Source organism: Rhinolophus sinicus, linkage group LG04 (genome assembly GCF_036562045.2).
Source record: "Rhinolophus sinicus isolate RSC01 linkage group LG04, ASM3656204v1, whole genome shotgun sequence".
Taxonomy (NCBI): domain Eukaryota; kingdom Metazoa; phylum Chordata; class Mammalia; order Chiroptera; family Rhinolophidae; genus Rhinolophus; species Rhinolophus sinicus.
In genome coordinates this window covers 91,950,297-91,968,846 of record NC_133754.1, presented here as the reverse complement: position 1 = coordinate 91,968,846, position 18,550 = coordinate 91,950,297, and positions in this window count along the sequence as shown.

The following is an 18,550-nucleotide window of genomic DNA, read 5'->3' as shown; positions in this document are numbered from 1 at the left end:
TGTTCAGAAATAGAGAAAATCTTGAAAGATGAGAAAAATTTCTCATCATGTACAGGGTAACAACTAAAAAAATAACAGCTGATTTCATATTAAAGATAATAGAAGTCAGAAGGCAGTGGGATGCCATATAAAAGTGGTGAAGGAAAAAAAATGCCATAATTCTATACATAGCAATGTTATTCTTCAAAAATAATGGCACAATAAAAAAATAATAAACAAAGATGGAGAGAATTAGTTACCAACAAATATGTCTTACAAGAAATACTGAAGAAATTCCTTTAGTTTGAGAACAAGCGACACCAGACAGTAATTCAATTCCACTGAAGAAATGAGGGATGACATAAGTGGCAAATGTGTAGAAAATAAAAATGATTCTATTAATATATTTATCTTGCTTGTTTTTAAAATGTCTTCAAGAGCAAAATTGTTTAAAACAATAATTATGACACTGTATTTTTAACTTTATAACATAGCAGTAATAGATGGAATATTATTAACATAAAGGAGGAGAAAAGAAAAGGAAATATATTGGAGCAAAGTTTGCATGTTTTATCAGAATTAAATTAGTATTATTCTGAAGGAGATTGTGATAAGTTAAAATGCAGAGAGCAATCATTGAGAGAATAACTAAAAATATAGTAAAAATTTAACAAAGTAATTAAAATGGTACCCACATATATTACAAAATAGGCACTAAAAAATGTTGAATAAAAAAAACTGAGACATATAGAAAACAAAGAGAAAAATGCAGACATATATCCCAACATATCCATATTATATTAAATGTGAATGGACCAAACAAACCAATCAAAAGACAAAGATTGTCAGACTGAATGAAAATGCAAGACAACTATAAACTGTCAGTCAATAAGAGACACATCATAGATTCAATTACAGGAACACCATGTAAACAGTAACCATAAGAGAGCTTGAGTCATTATATGAATGTTATAATAAATAGACTTTATGATGATAAATATTACTAAAGACAAAGAAGAACGTTTCATAATCATAAAAGAGGCAAAGCAAACAGGAAGATATAACATTTATAGATATATATGCACCTCACAATAGAGCCCTAAATGCATGAAGAAATTTAAAAAAGAGGCAGCAAACAACAATAACTGGAAATTTAAATACTTTCAATAATTAATAGAACAACTAGACCACAAATCACCAGGATAAAAAAAGATTTGAACAGCACTATCAAGCAACTCAATCTAAGTGACATATATAGTCAATGACTACAGAATACACATTCTTTTGAAGTGCACATGTAACAGTCTGCAGGATAGGCCATATGATGGGCCACAAAACAAGTCTCAGTTTTAAAAATTTGAATCATAAGTATGTTTTTTGATACTGTGGCATTTGATTAGATCTTCACAATAAAAAAATATATGAGAAACACATTTTTCAAAATTAAAAAGCACACAATAACTGAGTGAAAGAGGAAATAGCAATAAAAATTTTAAAATATTTTTAAATGAAACAACAATGCAGCATTTCAAAAATTATAAGATGCACTTAAAGCAATGTTTGGAGGAAAAATAAAATTTTCATATCTATGTTAGAAAAGAAAAAAGGTCTTAAATCAATCACCTAAGCTTCCACTTTAATTTATGCAAACTAAATATAGAAATGCAGAATATTGAAAAAATAATATAGAATATATAGACATATAGAAATAGAAAAAATAGAATATAAAAATATTGAAAAAGCAAAACAAACTAACTCCAAAATAAAGAGAAGGATAAATAAGGATGAGAGTGGAAATCAATGAAATAGAAAACAGAACAATAGAGAAAATAAATGAAACCAAAAGTTGGTTCTTTGAAAAGACAAAATTGAAAAAGCACTTAGACTGACAAAGAAAATGAGACAGAGGCTCAAAATACCAAATCATAAGTGAAAAATATGGCATCACTATTGATGCTACAGAAATTTAAAAGGATTATAAGGGAATATTATTAAAAAAAAAAAAAACCCACAGCATACTACTATACCAACAAATTGACTTAGATGAAACAAATTTCTAGAAAAATACAAATTACCAAAATGGACTTAATAGAGAGAAAATCTTCATAGATCTCTAAGAAGTATAAATGTTGAATTAGTTAAAAATCTTCCCATAAAGAAATGTCCAGGCCCAGATGGGCTTCATTAGTCACTTTTATCAAATATTTAAATAATGAATAATACCAAATACAAACTTTCTCAGAAAATAGTGGAGGAGGAAGGAAAAATTCTCAAGTGACTCTCAAGTCAGCATTATCCTGATATCAAAATCAAACAAAGGCAGCACAAGGAAAGACAGCTACATAGCAACATCTTTTTTCCATGGACATAGCTACAAAAATCATTAAGAAGACATTAACTAACCAAATACAGCAACATGTAAAGGAATTATACACCTGGGTTTTATTCTAGGATTTATTCCATGAATGAAAGTTTGGCTTAACTATTTCAATATGAATTAAGGGGAAAACCCTACATGATCATCTTAATACACATGGAAAAGACAATTCACAAAATGCGACATTTACTCATGATAAAAAAAAACAGCAACTAGATATCTGGGAATAAAAGGAAACTTCCTTTATCCATTAAAGGCACTTATGAAAAATCTATTGTCAGCCAGTTTCATGGGTGCAGTCACATAGACTCCTGAGTTAGGGCTCTGAAGTCATCTACTTGAAATACTATGTGACAATGGAAGACATATGTGAACAGATCTCCTGCAACACACATGTTCACTGTTTTTTGCTGCCCTACTCACATATAATTGTGTGATACCCCAATGAACATAGAATTCTTATGGACTCAGTGTGTGGCAGCAGTTCAGTGAGACTCTAAGCAAGTACAAGAAAAATGTATTTTTGTTAACATCTATGACCGATTTAAAGCCTCGAGGGACCACACTATGCATTTTAACCAGCACTTGCATCAAAAACAAAGTCATCAATGGCAGTCTAAGAAACATAAAGAACCAAGGAATTATATTTTTTCTTATTCATGTTACTTCCAAACTCTTATGCTGGATATGATGATATAGAAGGAATTTTTAGAAGAAAACACAGGAGCAAATTTTTGTGCTCTTGAATGAGGCAAAGATTTCTTAGAAATGAGAACAAAAATTTTGTCGCTGGAGGCTCAGTGGGATTTCACTTGGAGTGGAGGTGACCAGGTTCTTGTCTCCATGCAAGAAAAAATTTAAGAGTGAGACAGATGCAGGAAAGTGAAAGGGATTTACTGAAAATGAAAGTGCACACTTGAGAGGAAAGTGCGGGTGAACTCAGAGAAGAATCTACTGAGGAAGTCATGATCAGACATTTTTATCCTTCCCAATTGGGAATTGGTGACATCCCATTGACGTGGTTCATTCATCTCCTCCCGCTGGGTGGCACCCTTCGTTCCTGCTTTTTGCCCCCATTTGGTTCCTCCGGATTGTCATGGTGTCGGGTGCATGATGGGAATCATAGGAACTGCAATGCAAATGAGATTATAATGCCATTATAATCTAAATAGCAGAATACAATGCCATTATAATCTAATTAGCTAAAGGTCAGGTACTGGTCACAGTGTTTATTTAGCTTTGCTGGATGAAACTGGTTCTTGTTTTTTTCCAGCTGCAGGTGCCAGATAGAGTCACTTGTTACTTGTGTAACCAATGAGGCACCTCACCATATTCTGGAGGGGTTTTCAATTTCCTAGGCTACCTATGGCTTAGTTTGAGCCATAAAAATAAAAATTGATAAACTGGATTCTATCAAAATGAAAACTTTAGTGTTTCCAAATATACCATTGAGAAAATGGAGAAAAAGCCATAGAGTGGACGAACATATTCCCAAGTCATATGTCTGATAAAGGACTATATGCAGAATATATGAAGACCTCATAAATCAAGAATAAGAAGACAAACAGCTAAATTAAAAAAAAAAAAGGGTAAAGACTTGAATAGACATTTCACCATAGAATACATATGAATGGCTGAGAAGCACATGATAAGGTGCTCAACATCATTAGTTGTCAGGGAAATGCAAATTAAGGCCACAATGAGTTCTACCATACAACCAATGGAATGGCTATAATAAAAAAGATAGATGATACAAACTGTTGGGAAGACGTGGAGAAATATGAATTCTCATACATTGTTGGTGAAACTGTAAAGTAGTATATAGCCCTTTTGAAAAATTTTGCCAGTTTCTTAAATAGTTAAACATAAACTTACTATGTGACCTGGCAGTTTCATTTTATCTCTATACTCAAGTTAAATGAAAACCAATATTTATACAAAGATTTGTATACAAATATTATGTCAGCGTTAGTCATAAAAGAGAAAAACTGGAAGCAATCAAAATGTCCGTCAACCAGGGACTGGATAAACAAGTGTGCTTTATCCCTACAACAGACTGCTATTTATCAATTAGAACAAATGGAATACTGATAAATGCTACAGCATGTGTCAACCTCAAAAATATTATATTAAGAAAGAAGAAGAAGGCAGATGCAAAGTACTGCATATTATGTGACTCCATTTATATGAGATGTGCAGGAAAAATATCTCTAGTTATAGAAAGCAGATCAGTGGTCACCCAGGGCTGGGGTGGGAGCACAGATTAACTGTAAATGGACTTTAGGAAAACATTTTTGAGTGATGAAATTGTTGTAGAACTGAATTGTGCTATTGGTTGTACAACTCCATAAATTTACTAAATACATTTTTAAAAACATTACTGAAATGTGTACTTACAATGGCTGTTACATATGTATATTATTTCTCATTAAAGCTGTAAAAAACACTGCCACCAACACAAAATGCCAAATATTGTTGATACAACTGATAGACTCTAGGGTTTACTAGTTTTGTGATCTAATTAGGAAGATATAGAAAATACTTTTTCTGTATAAAAATTAATGAATCTCATTATTCTTAATTCTTATTAATGAAACTTCTTGACTAGGTAATATTCTAATTCTAAATTTTCTTACTTTGAATACCTTATAGTATCTGCTTTGATACTCAGTGATATTTATACATGTGATGAATTTCATGCTACTGGAAAAATTGTCTCTTATTAGTATGTCTTTAGAAGTGGATACATGTGGATAATGGGAGTAAATGAATAACATATTCACTCGGTAAATATTTATTGAATGCCCACTATCTGCTAAGCTCTGGAGAGAAGGAGGTATAGACCATAGACCAAGAAGTCTTAGCAAGGCTCAGAAAATCTACAGTCACAATCTGAAAATTTGTAGTTTGTTCATGAATTGTGCGTGGTTGAAACATGAGCAGCAGAATTTCCTGTTGAAATCATGACTTTGTAATGCTATGAGTGGGTGTATGCATTAGGTTTTCTAATATTTAAATGAATTGTTTATGCTACTATCATTTAAAGAGAAAAATTAAAAACCATGTGTGTGCTTTCCCCCCAAATAATCTTTAAACTTCAGTGTTCAGTCACAAGTTTCAACAGAAAAAAATTCTTAGAAGTATTTATGAAGGAATTAAAATAATAAAACCGTAAGTACTCCATTATTTATGGATTAATGATGGAATGTAATGTTGATTACTACAAACAATTAATTTATATAATTTTATGCTTCATTCTGATGATAGTACATTTTTGTAGACTTATTGTTCCCAGAAGAATTTAGATGGACAAGGCTGTCAAATGTGTGTGATGTATTTATTTGAAATGTTTCATAATTCAAATATTAAGTGCTTAGAAAAAATTAGAAATTAGGAAATGCTATATACCAATCATACAGTGGTCCTGGTCAAATAAATGATTACTGCTTGAATATCTTTCTTCTATCCATAATTTCTTTACATAATTGCAGTCATGTGCTAAACAGCTTCCATTAATTAGTCAAAATTGTTTTTCATGTCATTATATAGACTTCCTAAGCCGTCTATCTGTCTAGTCAAATCTTATGATTGTTTTCGTTTTTCTAGGTAGTTTTTTTTCCCCATTAATTTTCAAGCTACTGGAAAACTCCTTAGGGACGTTTGGTTACTATTGTGCTGTCTTTTGATTTTTGTATGTTTGATTTTGGAATATACTCTCTGTATTGCTGCATGGTGTCGAGTTGAAGGGATAACATTCAATTACTAACAAATTATCCTAAGGCCATTTGCTCTATAATTTTTTCTTCTCTGTGAATTTTTGACGGCATCCTTGTCATTTGCAAAATCTTTACATATAAAATAATCTGTTTCTGTGCTACTTATTATTTTTTATTATCATAGCTACCTGTCTATTCTTATAGCAGTATAGAAATATTTCTAAATTCTATCTGGAAAATTAAATAGTTGTAAAAACAGGAGGAAAATAACCCTTAGGAATTGTGTTCATTTGGCTTTCCAGTCATTCTGTTTATGCCTAGAAGGACACCTTGCTCAAGATAGGCACTCAATAAATATTGGTTAGTAACTGAATGAATGAAAAATAAGTTCAATAGAATGGGGTTAACTTAGTATGATTTTGAAACTCTTAGAATGAATATATATCAATGACTTTCTGAATATATCTCTCAGTTGATTTCTCATTGACTTATAGAGTAGAGATTGAATTCTGAGGAGAACCTAGGTGATAACAATCTGATTACTGGCTATCAGTGCACTTTTGATAGATAGGGACAAATCTGCCACCTTTTGCATGATTTCAGGAATTTAACCTATACTCTTGACTGGTGGAGGGCCATTTATCTTTATAAAGTTGTGTGGGTGGCAAGAATACTTGAAAGTATGGTATATATATCTGAAAATTTTCATGAGTTTCCCTAAAAAATGTTTCATAGAACATTGCTAGTAGTATATGAGGGCTGACAATTAAGTTTACGAACTTGTTGCAACAACATTGCTAACTTTTTTTGATATCAGAGGGATTACAAATTATGGATTTGTACCAGCTGGACAAACAATTAACCAAGTTTGCTATCTGGAAGTGCTGCAAAGGCTGCATGAAAAAATTAGATGACAATGACCTGATATTTTCACCAACAATTCATGGCTCTTGCATCATGACAATGTACCAGCTTACACTGCACTCTCTGTGAGGCAGTTTTTCGCCAGTGTATAAATAACTGTATTGGAACACCCTTCCTGCTCACCTGATCTGATCCACAATGAAATATTGAAAGGAAGACATTTTGATGACATTCAGGACATCAAAGGTAATATAATGACAGCTCTGATGGCCATTCCAGAAAAAGTTCCAAAATTGTTTTGAAGGTTAGACTAAGTGCTGGTGTCAGTGCATAGCTTCCCAAGGGGAGTACTTCGAAGGTGACCATAGTGATATTCAGCAAAGAGGTATGTAGCAGTTTTTCTAAGATGAATTTGTGAACTTAATTGTCAAACCTTGTATACATGCTGTGTACAAGAGACCCAGTTCAGATTGAAAGACACATACAGACTGAGAGTAAAGGGATGAAAAAATACATTTTATGAAAATAGTAACCAAAAAAAAAAAAAAAAGCTAAAGGAAAAATACTTATTTAAGTCAAATTGACTTTAAAACAAAGTCTACAGCAAGAGATAAAGAAGGATATTTCATGATGATATGGCAGCATCCAACGTGAGAATATAACCCTTGAAATATTTATGCACCCAGTGTAGGAGCACCTAAATATATAAAGCAAATATTGATGGACATAAAGAGAGAGATTTAGAGTAATACAGTAATTATGCAGGGCTTTAACACCCCATACACATGAATGGATATATCATCCAGATAGAAAATGCACAATGAAATAGCAACCTTAAATGACATATTAGACCATATGGATTTAACTGATAATTTTAGGACATTTCACCTAAAAGGAGCAGAATATACATTCTTTCAAACTCACATGACATATTTTTCAGAGTAGACAGCATTTTAGGCTGCAAAGCAAGTCTGAACAAATTTAAGAAGATTGAAATCCTATCAAGAGTATTCTCCAATGACAAAGGTATGAAACTAGAAATCAACACCACGTATTGCCTCTTCAATTTTTTAGAAGAGTTTGAGGAGGAGGTATTAAATCATCTTTGAATGTTTTGTAGAATTCACTAGTGAATTCATCTTGTCCTGGACTTTTGCTTTTGGGGAAGTTTTTGATGATTGTTTCAGTTTCTTTGCTGTTGATTGGTCTATTTAGATTTTCTAGTTCTTTGATTCAGACTAGGGAGGTTATATATTTCTAAGAACTTATCGATGTCCTCTTGGTTGTTGAATTTGGTGACATATTGTCTTTTATTTTATTCTTGTATGATCCTTTGTGTTTCTATGGTATTTGTTGTGACTTCTCTTTCATTTCTGATTTTATTTTTTTTGTATATTTTCTCTTTTTTCCTTAGTGAGTCTTGCCAGGCATTTGTCAATTTTATTAATTTTTTCAAAGAACCATCTCTTTGTTGCATTAGTTTTTTCTATTGTCTTTTGTTTTCTATTTTATTTAATTCTGCTTAATATATTATTTCCTTCTTTCTGCTGACTTTAGGTTTTACCTGTTTTTATTTTTCTAGTTTTTTGAGACGTAATGTTAGGTTGTTTATTTGAGAATTGTCTTTTTCTTGAGATTCACCTATAATGATATAAACTTCCCTCTTATTACCACGTGGGCTGCATCCCAAAAATTTTGATAAGTTGTATTTTTATTTTCATTTGTTTTTATGTATCTTTTGATCTCTCCTTTTATTTCTTCTTTGACCCATTCATTCTTTAGTAACATGTTGATTAATCTCCACATATTTGTGGTTTTTCCCACTTGCTTTTTGCGGTTGTTTTCTAATTTCAAAGCACTGTGGTCAGAGAATATACTTGGTGTGATTTCAATCTTTTTAAATTTTTTGACGCTAGTTTTGTGCCTGAATATAGGGTCTATCCTTGAAAACATTCCATGTGCACTAGAGAAGAATGTATAATCTGATTGTCTGGGATGAAAGGCTCTATAAATGTCGGTTATGTCCATTTGGACTGTCATTTAAGGCTGATAGTTCCTTATTGATTTTCTGTTTGGGTGATCCCACATTCAGATTCACAAAGAGACAATCAATATGCATTACATCTTAACCCAGCTTTAACCATCAAGGTATGAACTTAAACACCAAACATGTTTCATTCACCATACCATTTTGCTACCAGTTTGAATAATACATATGCCAGACACATTCACTACAGAAGATGGTGACCTTGAACAATTAAATTATGTCACTGGAGTATTTAAGTCCCCTACTATAATTGTGTTTGTGTCAGTTTCTCCCTTTTGTTCTACTAGTAATTGCTTTGTATATTTTGTTGCTTTCTGATTGGGAGCATATATATTGCTGTGTTATGTTTTTTTGATGTATCGTCTCCTTTATCATTATGAAATGTCATTTTTTTTGTATTTTGTTATCTTTTTTATTTTGAGGTCTATTTCATCAGCTATCTCAATGGCTACACCACTTTTCTCTGGATGACATTTGCTTAGAATATCATTTTTCAACCTTCACTTTGAGTCTATATTTGTTCTTGCCACTGAAATGTATCTCTTGAAGGCAGTGTATTGTTGAGTTTTGTTTTTCAATCCAATTTCCTACTCTGTGCCTTTTTTGGTGAGTTCAGTCCATTTACATTTAGGGTAGTTATTGATATATGAGGGTTTCCTATAAAGCTATTTATCTTTTGTTTTCTGGTAGTTTGGTTTCTCAATCCTAAAATTTATATGGAACCATGAAAAGCCTGGAATAGAGATAGCAATCTTGAGAAGGAAGAACAAAGCTGGAGGTATCACAATACCTGATATCAAACTATACTATAAAGCTATAGTAATCAAGACAGCATGGTATTGACATAAGCATAGACCCACAGATCAATCGAACAGAATAGAGAGCCCAGAAGTAAATACACATCTATATGGTAAATTAATCTATGACAAAGGAGGCAAGAATATATGATGGGGCAAAGACAGTTTATTCAATAAATGGTATTGGGAAAACTGTACAAATACATGGGAAAAAAATGAAACTAGACCATCCTTTTATTCTATATATAAGAATAAATTTAAAGTGGATTAAAGACTTAAATGTGAGTCCCAAATCCATAAAACTCTTAGAAGAAAACATAGGCAGTAACTCTTTGACATTGTTCTTAGTAATATATATATATATTACTAAGAATATATATATATTCCTGATATATCTCCTTGGGCAAGGGAAACAAAAGAAAAAAGTAAACAAATGGGACTACATTAAACTAAAAAGTTTTTGCACATCAAAGGAAACCATCAACAAACCAAAAAAACGAACGTACTCATAGGGAGAAGATATTTGCCAATGATACATCTGATAGGAGTTAATATCCAACCTATGTAAAGAACTTATAGAAGTCTATACCAAAAGGAAATAAACAATCTAATTAAAAAGTGGGCAGAGGACCTGAACAGACATTTCTCCAAAGAGGGCATACAGATGGTCAATAGACATATACAAACATGCTCAATATCACTAATCATCAGATATAAGTTAACTGAGATCTCTCCTCATACCTGTCAGAATGACTCATCAGTGAATCAACAAGGAACAAGTGTTGGCAAGAGTATGGACAAATGGGAACCTAAGTACACTGTTTGTGGGATTGCAAACTGCAGCAGCCACTATGGAAAGCAATATGGAAGTTCTTCAAAAAATTAAACAGTTGAATTAACTATGATCCATCTATTCTACTTCTGGGTGTTTATCCAAAGAAATCCATAACATGAATTCGAACAAATATGCATCCCTATGTTTATTGCAGCGTCATTTACAATAGCCAAGATGTAGAAACATCCTAAGTGTCCATTGATAGATGATAGATAAAGAAGAAATGGTACATATATACAATGGAATATTACTTGGCCCTAAAAAATAATGAAACCTTACCATTTGTGACAAAGTAGATGGACCTAGCAGGTATTACACTAAGTGAAATAAATTAAACAGAGAAAGACAAATACCATATAATTTACTTATATGTGGAATCTAAAAGACAAATGAACAAACAAAATAGAAACAGACTTATAGACACAGAGAACAAACTGATGGTTGTCAGATGGGAGGGATTTGGGGGCTCGGTGAAAAAGGTGAAGGGATTAAAAAGTACAAATCAGCAGTTACAATATAGTCTCAGGAATGTAAAGTACAGCATAGGGAATATAGTCAATAATATTTTAATAACTGCATTGTGCCAGGTGTGTACTAGATTTATTTGGGGAATCACCTCATAAAGTATATAAATGTCTAACCACTATTTTGTACACTTGAAACAAGAAATTTATTTCCTGCGTAACTCTGAACAGGTCTCAGCTTTTGTTTTTCAGCTCATTTCTACACTTCAATAAAAATTATTATATTGTCCTTAAGATTTCTACCCCATATTGATGTATGTCAATGATAAAGTGTTCTGTAATACATCTGCAGCAACTGAAAGTAACATCTCAGTGTTATCTGAACATCAATTCCTAACTGGGCAGGTCATGGTGGGTAGTAATGTGTCAGGCTTATAACTTCCTTATTTAAAGCTTTATGTTTGCTTTAAGCAAGCCCTGTCCATTGTTCTAGCTCATTTATGTTAACCCATCTTTGAAATGCCAGAAGTAACCTCTTTTCCAGACCCTCAGAAATGTAACCACCTTCAAGGGAGCATATAATCTTTACAATCCTGCAATCCATCATAGAGAATTCCCTGCTTTGCTTTTTGCCACCCTCATGTAATCTTTCTTATGTTCCCTCCCTAATTTCAAATGTATAAAAGGGAATGAAAATTGTCATTATTCAGAGCATTTGAAATCTTACTTCCTAGTTATCAGTTTGGCTCAAATAAACTCTTATAAGTATTCTCTACAGGTTTGGACGTTTTTATGTTGACATATTGGTGACTGCTAAATTCACATCTCTAGGTTGATCTGTATCAGCTTAAATTTTTACATTTCCTATCCAGTATTGGCTGAGAATAAGCAATTCCTTTTTTTTACCCAGGCTTTTAAATTGATGTTTAAAACTCTTGTTTTTTATCATTTTTCAAAATAACAGCCTTAAATATTTTAAAAAGAATTTTTACTTCAAATTTTCTACGTAGACAGAAAAAAAGTAACTGGTCTAGAACTTTTAATAGTTCTATATGAACCCATAAATCTTCAAAATGTTTTAGTAAATGGCATCTAGAACAAACCATATGGTATCATTTAAGGTTCAGAAAGAACATGTAAAATGGTTGCATATTTAGACACATGGTTCAGGCCTTTAGGCTACTCTTCATTGCTCATGGGATTTTCTGCAGGTTTTGGGTTAGTGTAGGAATTTTAAAAGGTACTAGGCAACAGCGACATTGATATTTCAGACCCTTGTTCATTTTTATAAATTTCATGTTTTATTGTTAATTTTCCACATATGTATGATAACTTTTCTTTCTACAATGCTAAAGCAAAGATAAGTTCCTTTAAAAATACCTTTAAGGAAGGAGAACTGACTCTGGGTAGTGAACACACAATGTGATATATAGATGATGCATTACAGAATTGTACACTTGAAACCTGTGTAACTTTACTAACCATTGTCACCCCAATAAACTTCAATAAAAAAGAAAAAGAAAAAAAGTTTAAAAATACCTTTAAGATAAAATTTAAAAGAAAACGTTTAAAAAATGAAAATATTTTCTTTAGAAGTAATTTGTAACATACAGTGCTCTTCAAAACTGTATAACAGCAAAGAACTGCTTGGTGGCTGAGACTTTATTCTCTAGAGAGTCTTAAAACATTTAGTGCATTGAAACACTGACAAATTAGTCAGAGTATCACATATGATCCTCAGAGTTTCCATTATCATAGATGACACATACATTTGGTTTTCTTTACATAGACTTTCACTCCACTTATTCCATTGTACTTGAACGCACCTAATGAGCTTCTGGTTCTACCAAAGAGCAGTGCTTTGAGTGGCTTGCCAAGTTCTTACTGAAAGCTTAGGTGTTTGTTAAGCCCAGTCTGGCAGCTCCTGTTCTCATTTAATGACTTCGCCAGGAACTCTTTAATTCACTTTGCCATTGGCTTTAATTTGCATGCATTCTCACTTCTTATAATTTTATAAGTATGGAAAAAAGTCCTCCTATCCCAAGTTAAATGAAACGAAAGGAAGCCTTACCCTAGGGACAGAGGGAAATAATGCACATAGAAATTTGCTAAAATTATTGATATATCTATGAAATATGGGAATCTTTAGAAATGACAGTTAATAAAATAAACCTATCAAAATGGCATTTGGGTAGTGATAAGCTTATGCTGAATTTAATTTCCCCTTTTCTCCCATAATCCCATTATGACAGAAGCTAACTGAAAGAAAGATGACCCAGTTCCAAGGCATTTCTTCATGGAGATAAAAAGCTTTAAATTTTCCTTATAAGTAATTTGGGGGTAGAGCTGAGTAGATAGTTCTTGACTCATGCAAACTAGTATGGTAGACTTACTGAATTGGTTATTTACTTTTATGACCGTTGGGATACAACTCTCTATGGGTCTCTTCTGTGTCTGCACATCATGTGAGCAGAGGCGCTAACTGCCCTTCGTGTTCCACACTATATTTTCAAGCATGTTTATACAGAGAATAGCTTTGGAAGATAAAAATAATGTCTCCCTCTTTAAGAGACAACAGATATGCTTATTTTTTGGTATAATAAAGATAATGCCTCTTTCCACAGCAAAGGTCATACAGGTTTCCTTACTGCCCATTATAAAATATTTGGGTTACCTAAGCTGAAGTGTTCTTCAGCTGTGACAATAACCCACTGTGTGTGTGATATCCACCCACCTGACTCTGCATCATTCTCATAGGACTGGGGGGCAAGAGGGATAGACATGACCATGACGCTCAGTTTCCATGAGTAAAAATGTCTTATGTCTCTGACCTAGGGCCTTTTCTCCAGTCAATGAAGTGTTATTTCTTTAGGCTAATTTTCAAAGGAAATTTTACTTCCCCTATTTCTAAGGTTTTAAAGGGCTGTACATAATTGTTCTCTTTACTTTTCATAGTACTTGACTCAGACAATCAATAGGATTTTTTAATTGGAAGACACCAGTATTATTCCTTATTTATGTTATTAGTCAGGATAAGCTATTTATGCTGTGATAACAAATCAACCCCCCAGTCTCAGTAGATGAACACAACCAAGATTTATTCTAGCTCGTGGAACATTCAGTGAGAATTGGATGACTCTTTAGGGCAGCTTAATCCTTCATCTTCCACATGATGATTGATTAAGGCTGTTCCCATTTTGGGTGCTACTATCTGAATTCGTATACTCTTGATGGCAAAGCAGGGGGTGATAATAAGTGGAGAACACCAACCCATTTGTATGCCTTGACTCCCATCACTTCCTGTTGATTGACTATAACTAGTCACATGGCTCCACCTAGATGCAAGTTGGTTGAGAATTGTAGGTGAAACCATGGGCATTCAGTGAACAGTAATGTCTCTGTCACTTTTGTGGATATTTTTCCAAATATTTTTTAAAAGTAGGTTGACTTGCCACCTTATTCCTGTGCTAGCACTGCATTTAAAAAATTATTATAGTCTCATAACAAATTTCAGTAACTGTTGTGTGTGAATCCCTACTTCCTTTAAAAAAGGGTCTTTGATATTTGTGTATAATTATTCTTCCAGATAAAACTCAAAATCCTTTTTAGGCATTAAAATTCTTTAAAATATTTTGGCATTCTTATTGGAAAAAAATTAAAACTGTAAAGTAATGTAGGAAGAATTGATATTTTTATAACATTAATCTTTCAGTGCAGAAATAAGACTACATTTTAATTCCTGTAGCGATATTTATAATTTCCTTCATAAGATTCAAATGCATTTGTAAAATAATCATTCATATGCATTTCAGGTTTTTTATTGTTTCTTGTGAATGGTATTTCTTTCATCTTATTATTTCATGCATTTGATTATGAGAAATGAAATGTTTCTTTGAAAAGATTGATAAACTAATAAACCCATGGAAAAGCTTACCCAGAAAATGTAGAAGAAAGAAAAATGAAATGTAAGTAATTGTATGTATAAATAATTTAAAAATCAAAAGAAAATATTATGAACAATGATACACTAATTTGAAAACAAAAATGATGTGGTTACATTTCTGGAAAAACTATAAAATGCTAGAATTGGTTCCTAGTCAAATAGAAAAATAAATAGAAAAGAATGCCAGAAAACTTGAGAAGATAACGACCACAAAATAAATTAAAATGTTACTCAAAACCATCCCTTCTATAAAAGCACCAGGATAGATGATTTTTCATGCTAGTTCTATACAACTTTCAAGTACCCCATAGCCAATATTACCTTACTTTAAATTGTCTAAACAAATAGTAAAAGAGGTAAAAATTGCTTGATACTTTTTATGAGGCTAGTATAACTTAGCTACCAGATAATAAAATCTCAAAGGCAAAAAAAAAGAAAGGAAAATTGTAGGTCACTTACATTTATGATTAGAGATTGAAAATCTATAATAAAATCATACAACAGTAACTGAATAAGCTAAACATACAATTTTGGCTTTTTGACAAGTGATTTAAAGCATATAATAAGATAATTATAATGGTAAAAATAAGTTGGAATTGATAATATCTTGCTTCCCCAACCGTCTCTGCATATGTAGAGTTAGCCATCTGCCTCTAGATGAAAGAATAATGGTATAGTTAATATTAATGTAATATAATAATACAGCTCAGAAAATGAGAATGTGAATGACTACTGTTTGTGTGACAATCCTTTTGCAATCAGTAGGTTTCCATTTCTTTGCTTTCAGTAGTATTGAGGAAAGACCTAAATGAGTTTCCAGCTGATTGATTATGAAAAATGTTTTGATTTTAGATCACTATATGGTTTTGATGAAGGAGTACAAAGAATTGAATGACATTTGCTAAACAAATAAACACCTCCGTTATCATCTTGAGACTGATTGGCTCAAAACAATCAGTCTTTCCAGGTAGAATGTCGGTATAACTACTCTGTGATTTGAGTTAAATGTGAGGGCTTTTAATTATGATGAGAGACTGATTACACATTTAATATAACGTTATTAGTACAAAAATTCACTGTCAATTCATTGTCTGACAATTAAGTTCACAAACTCATCCTAGAAAAAGTACTACATACCTCATTGCTGAATATTACTATGGTTACCTTCAAAGTACTCCCCTTGGGAAGTTCTGCACCAACACCAGTGCCTAGTTCTCCCTTCGAAGCAATTTTGAAACTCTTTTTCTGGAATAGCCATCGGAGCTGTTGTCATATTATCCTTGATATCCTGAATGTCATCAAAATGTCTTCCTTTTAATATTTCCTTTATCTTTGGGTAAAGAAAGGAGTCATTGAGGACCAGATCAGGTGAGTAGGAAGGGTGTTCCAATACAGTTATTTGTTTACTGGCTAAAAACTCCCTCACAGACAGTGCCATGTGAGCTGGTGCATTGTCGTGATGCAAGAGCCATGAATTGTTGGTGAAAATCTCAGGTCATCTAACTTTTTCATGCAGCCTTTTCAGCACTTCCAAATAGTAAACTTGGTTAACTGTTTGTCCAGTTGGTACAAACTTATAATGAATAATCCTTCTGATATCAAAAAAAGTTAGTAACAGCATTGCAATAAGTTCTCGAACTTAATTGTCAGACTCCATATATGTCAAATTGAATTATTAGGCTTATGAAATTGAGTTAGAGATAAAAATTCCATTAAAAAATGCATGGGGATGTAAAATACAGTATGGGAAATATAGTCAATAATGTAAAAACGATGTATAGTGTCAGATGGATACTAGACTTATTGGGGGGGATCACTTCATAAATTATATACACACCTAGCCACTGTGCTATACACCTGAAATTAATATAAAATAATCTTGAATGTCAACTGTAATTTAAAAAGTTTATAGTCATGGGGTGCAGCATAAGGAATATGGTCAATGGTATTGTAATAGCTATGTACCGTGTCAGATGGGTAGAAGGCTTGTTAGGCTTATCCCTTTGTAAGGGATGTAAATATCTAATGATTATGTTGTTTGGTGCACCTGAAACTAATAATAAAAAATGAAATTAAAAGAATCAGTTACATGTGTAAACTTTTCCTCTATAGAATACCTTTAGCCTTAAGTTTATAATCTTCAGCACACAGATAGAACAAAATGTACCTGAATATATTTAATTTGCTTTCCTCAGAAATGAAATGAAGAAGGAAGTTTAAACTATGAGGGGCTTTTTTGTATTGCTAAAGTGAGAATATGTAGTCTTATTAATAATTTTCTTCCTTGTAAGCACATCTTGTGATACTGAACAGTCTTTTATGGTATTTTTCTTCTCATGAATTTTTATTACTGTATTCTTTAATGTGAAGGTTATTAATTGTGTAACAGCTTAGAAATTCTACTTCTTCATAATGTTTCCTATCATGAATAAAAGTTTAGTGATTCAAGTAAGTGAAAAACAAGTTCTCTTTTAAAGATACATTTTGAAGTATCTATAGGTGAAATAACAGGGTGCTTGAGATTTGCTTTAAAATAATTCAAGTTAGGGATCAAGAGCAGAAAAAAAATAGGGTTGTAAATGAAAAAAGTTAAGCTATGTGATGATAATTATAGAAACTGAGTGATGCGTTCATGGGGCTTACTACACTAGTTCCAAAACTGGATTTGTATCTTGAAAATACTATTTAATTGTGATGTCTCCAGATGAGAATTCCTGGAAAGGCTCTCCTTGCCTTTAGACAAATCTATGCTTAACCAGTTCCAGTGTGACATTTAGCATTTGTTAATTGCTGTGGGGCAAGGACAATTGAAACTCTTGACATTTTAACTCCCATGATGAAATCTTAGTTAAATTGCTAGACCTACCAGAAATTTTTTCCATCTGTTTCATGAAGTTAGTCTCATTTTGAATTGTGTAATACCACTTTGAAAATTACATTATTCATTCATGATGCGGTCAAGAGAGCAGACTCCAAAGTCAGACTGCTAATGTTTAAATTCTAGCTCTAGAGAAGTTTCTTAATATCTCATAGCTTCTGTTTTTCTCATCTGTAAATTGTGAATAATAATTAGATTAAAATAACATACATAGTAATACATCTTAGCATAGTGACTGGCACAGATAAATTAGTCAATAAATGTTAGCTATTATTATTATTGGATGTAGTTATCTATTCATGTATTCATTCAACACATTTACTCATTCATGGATGCCCAGAGGTGAGGTGCATGGAAATCAGAGATAAAGGCTTTGCCTCAGTCATCAGTGAACTCACTATCCAGTTGGAAATAGAGACAAGTAAATAAATGAATATAATTCAGTGTCATAAGTGATAAGGCAGGATATTATGAGCCACCCAACCTGGGTGGAAGTGGAACCCATGGAAAATTACTTGAAGGTGATATCTGGATTGAAGTTTAAAGGATGAAAGATTTACTAGGGCAGTAGGTAATAGTATTATAGGCAGAGGGAATAAGATTTTTGACTGAAAATATATCTGAATATGACTCACACATGTTTAAATCTT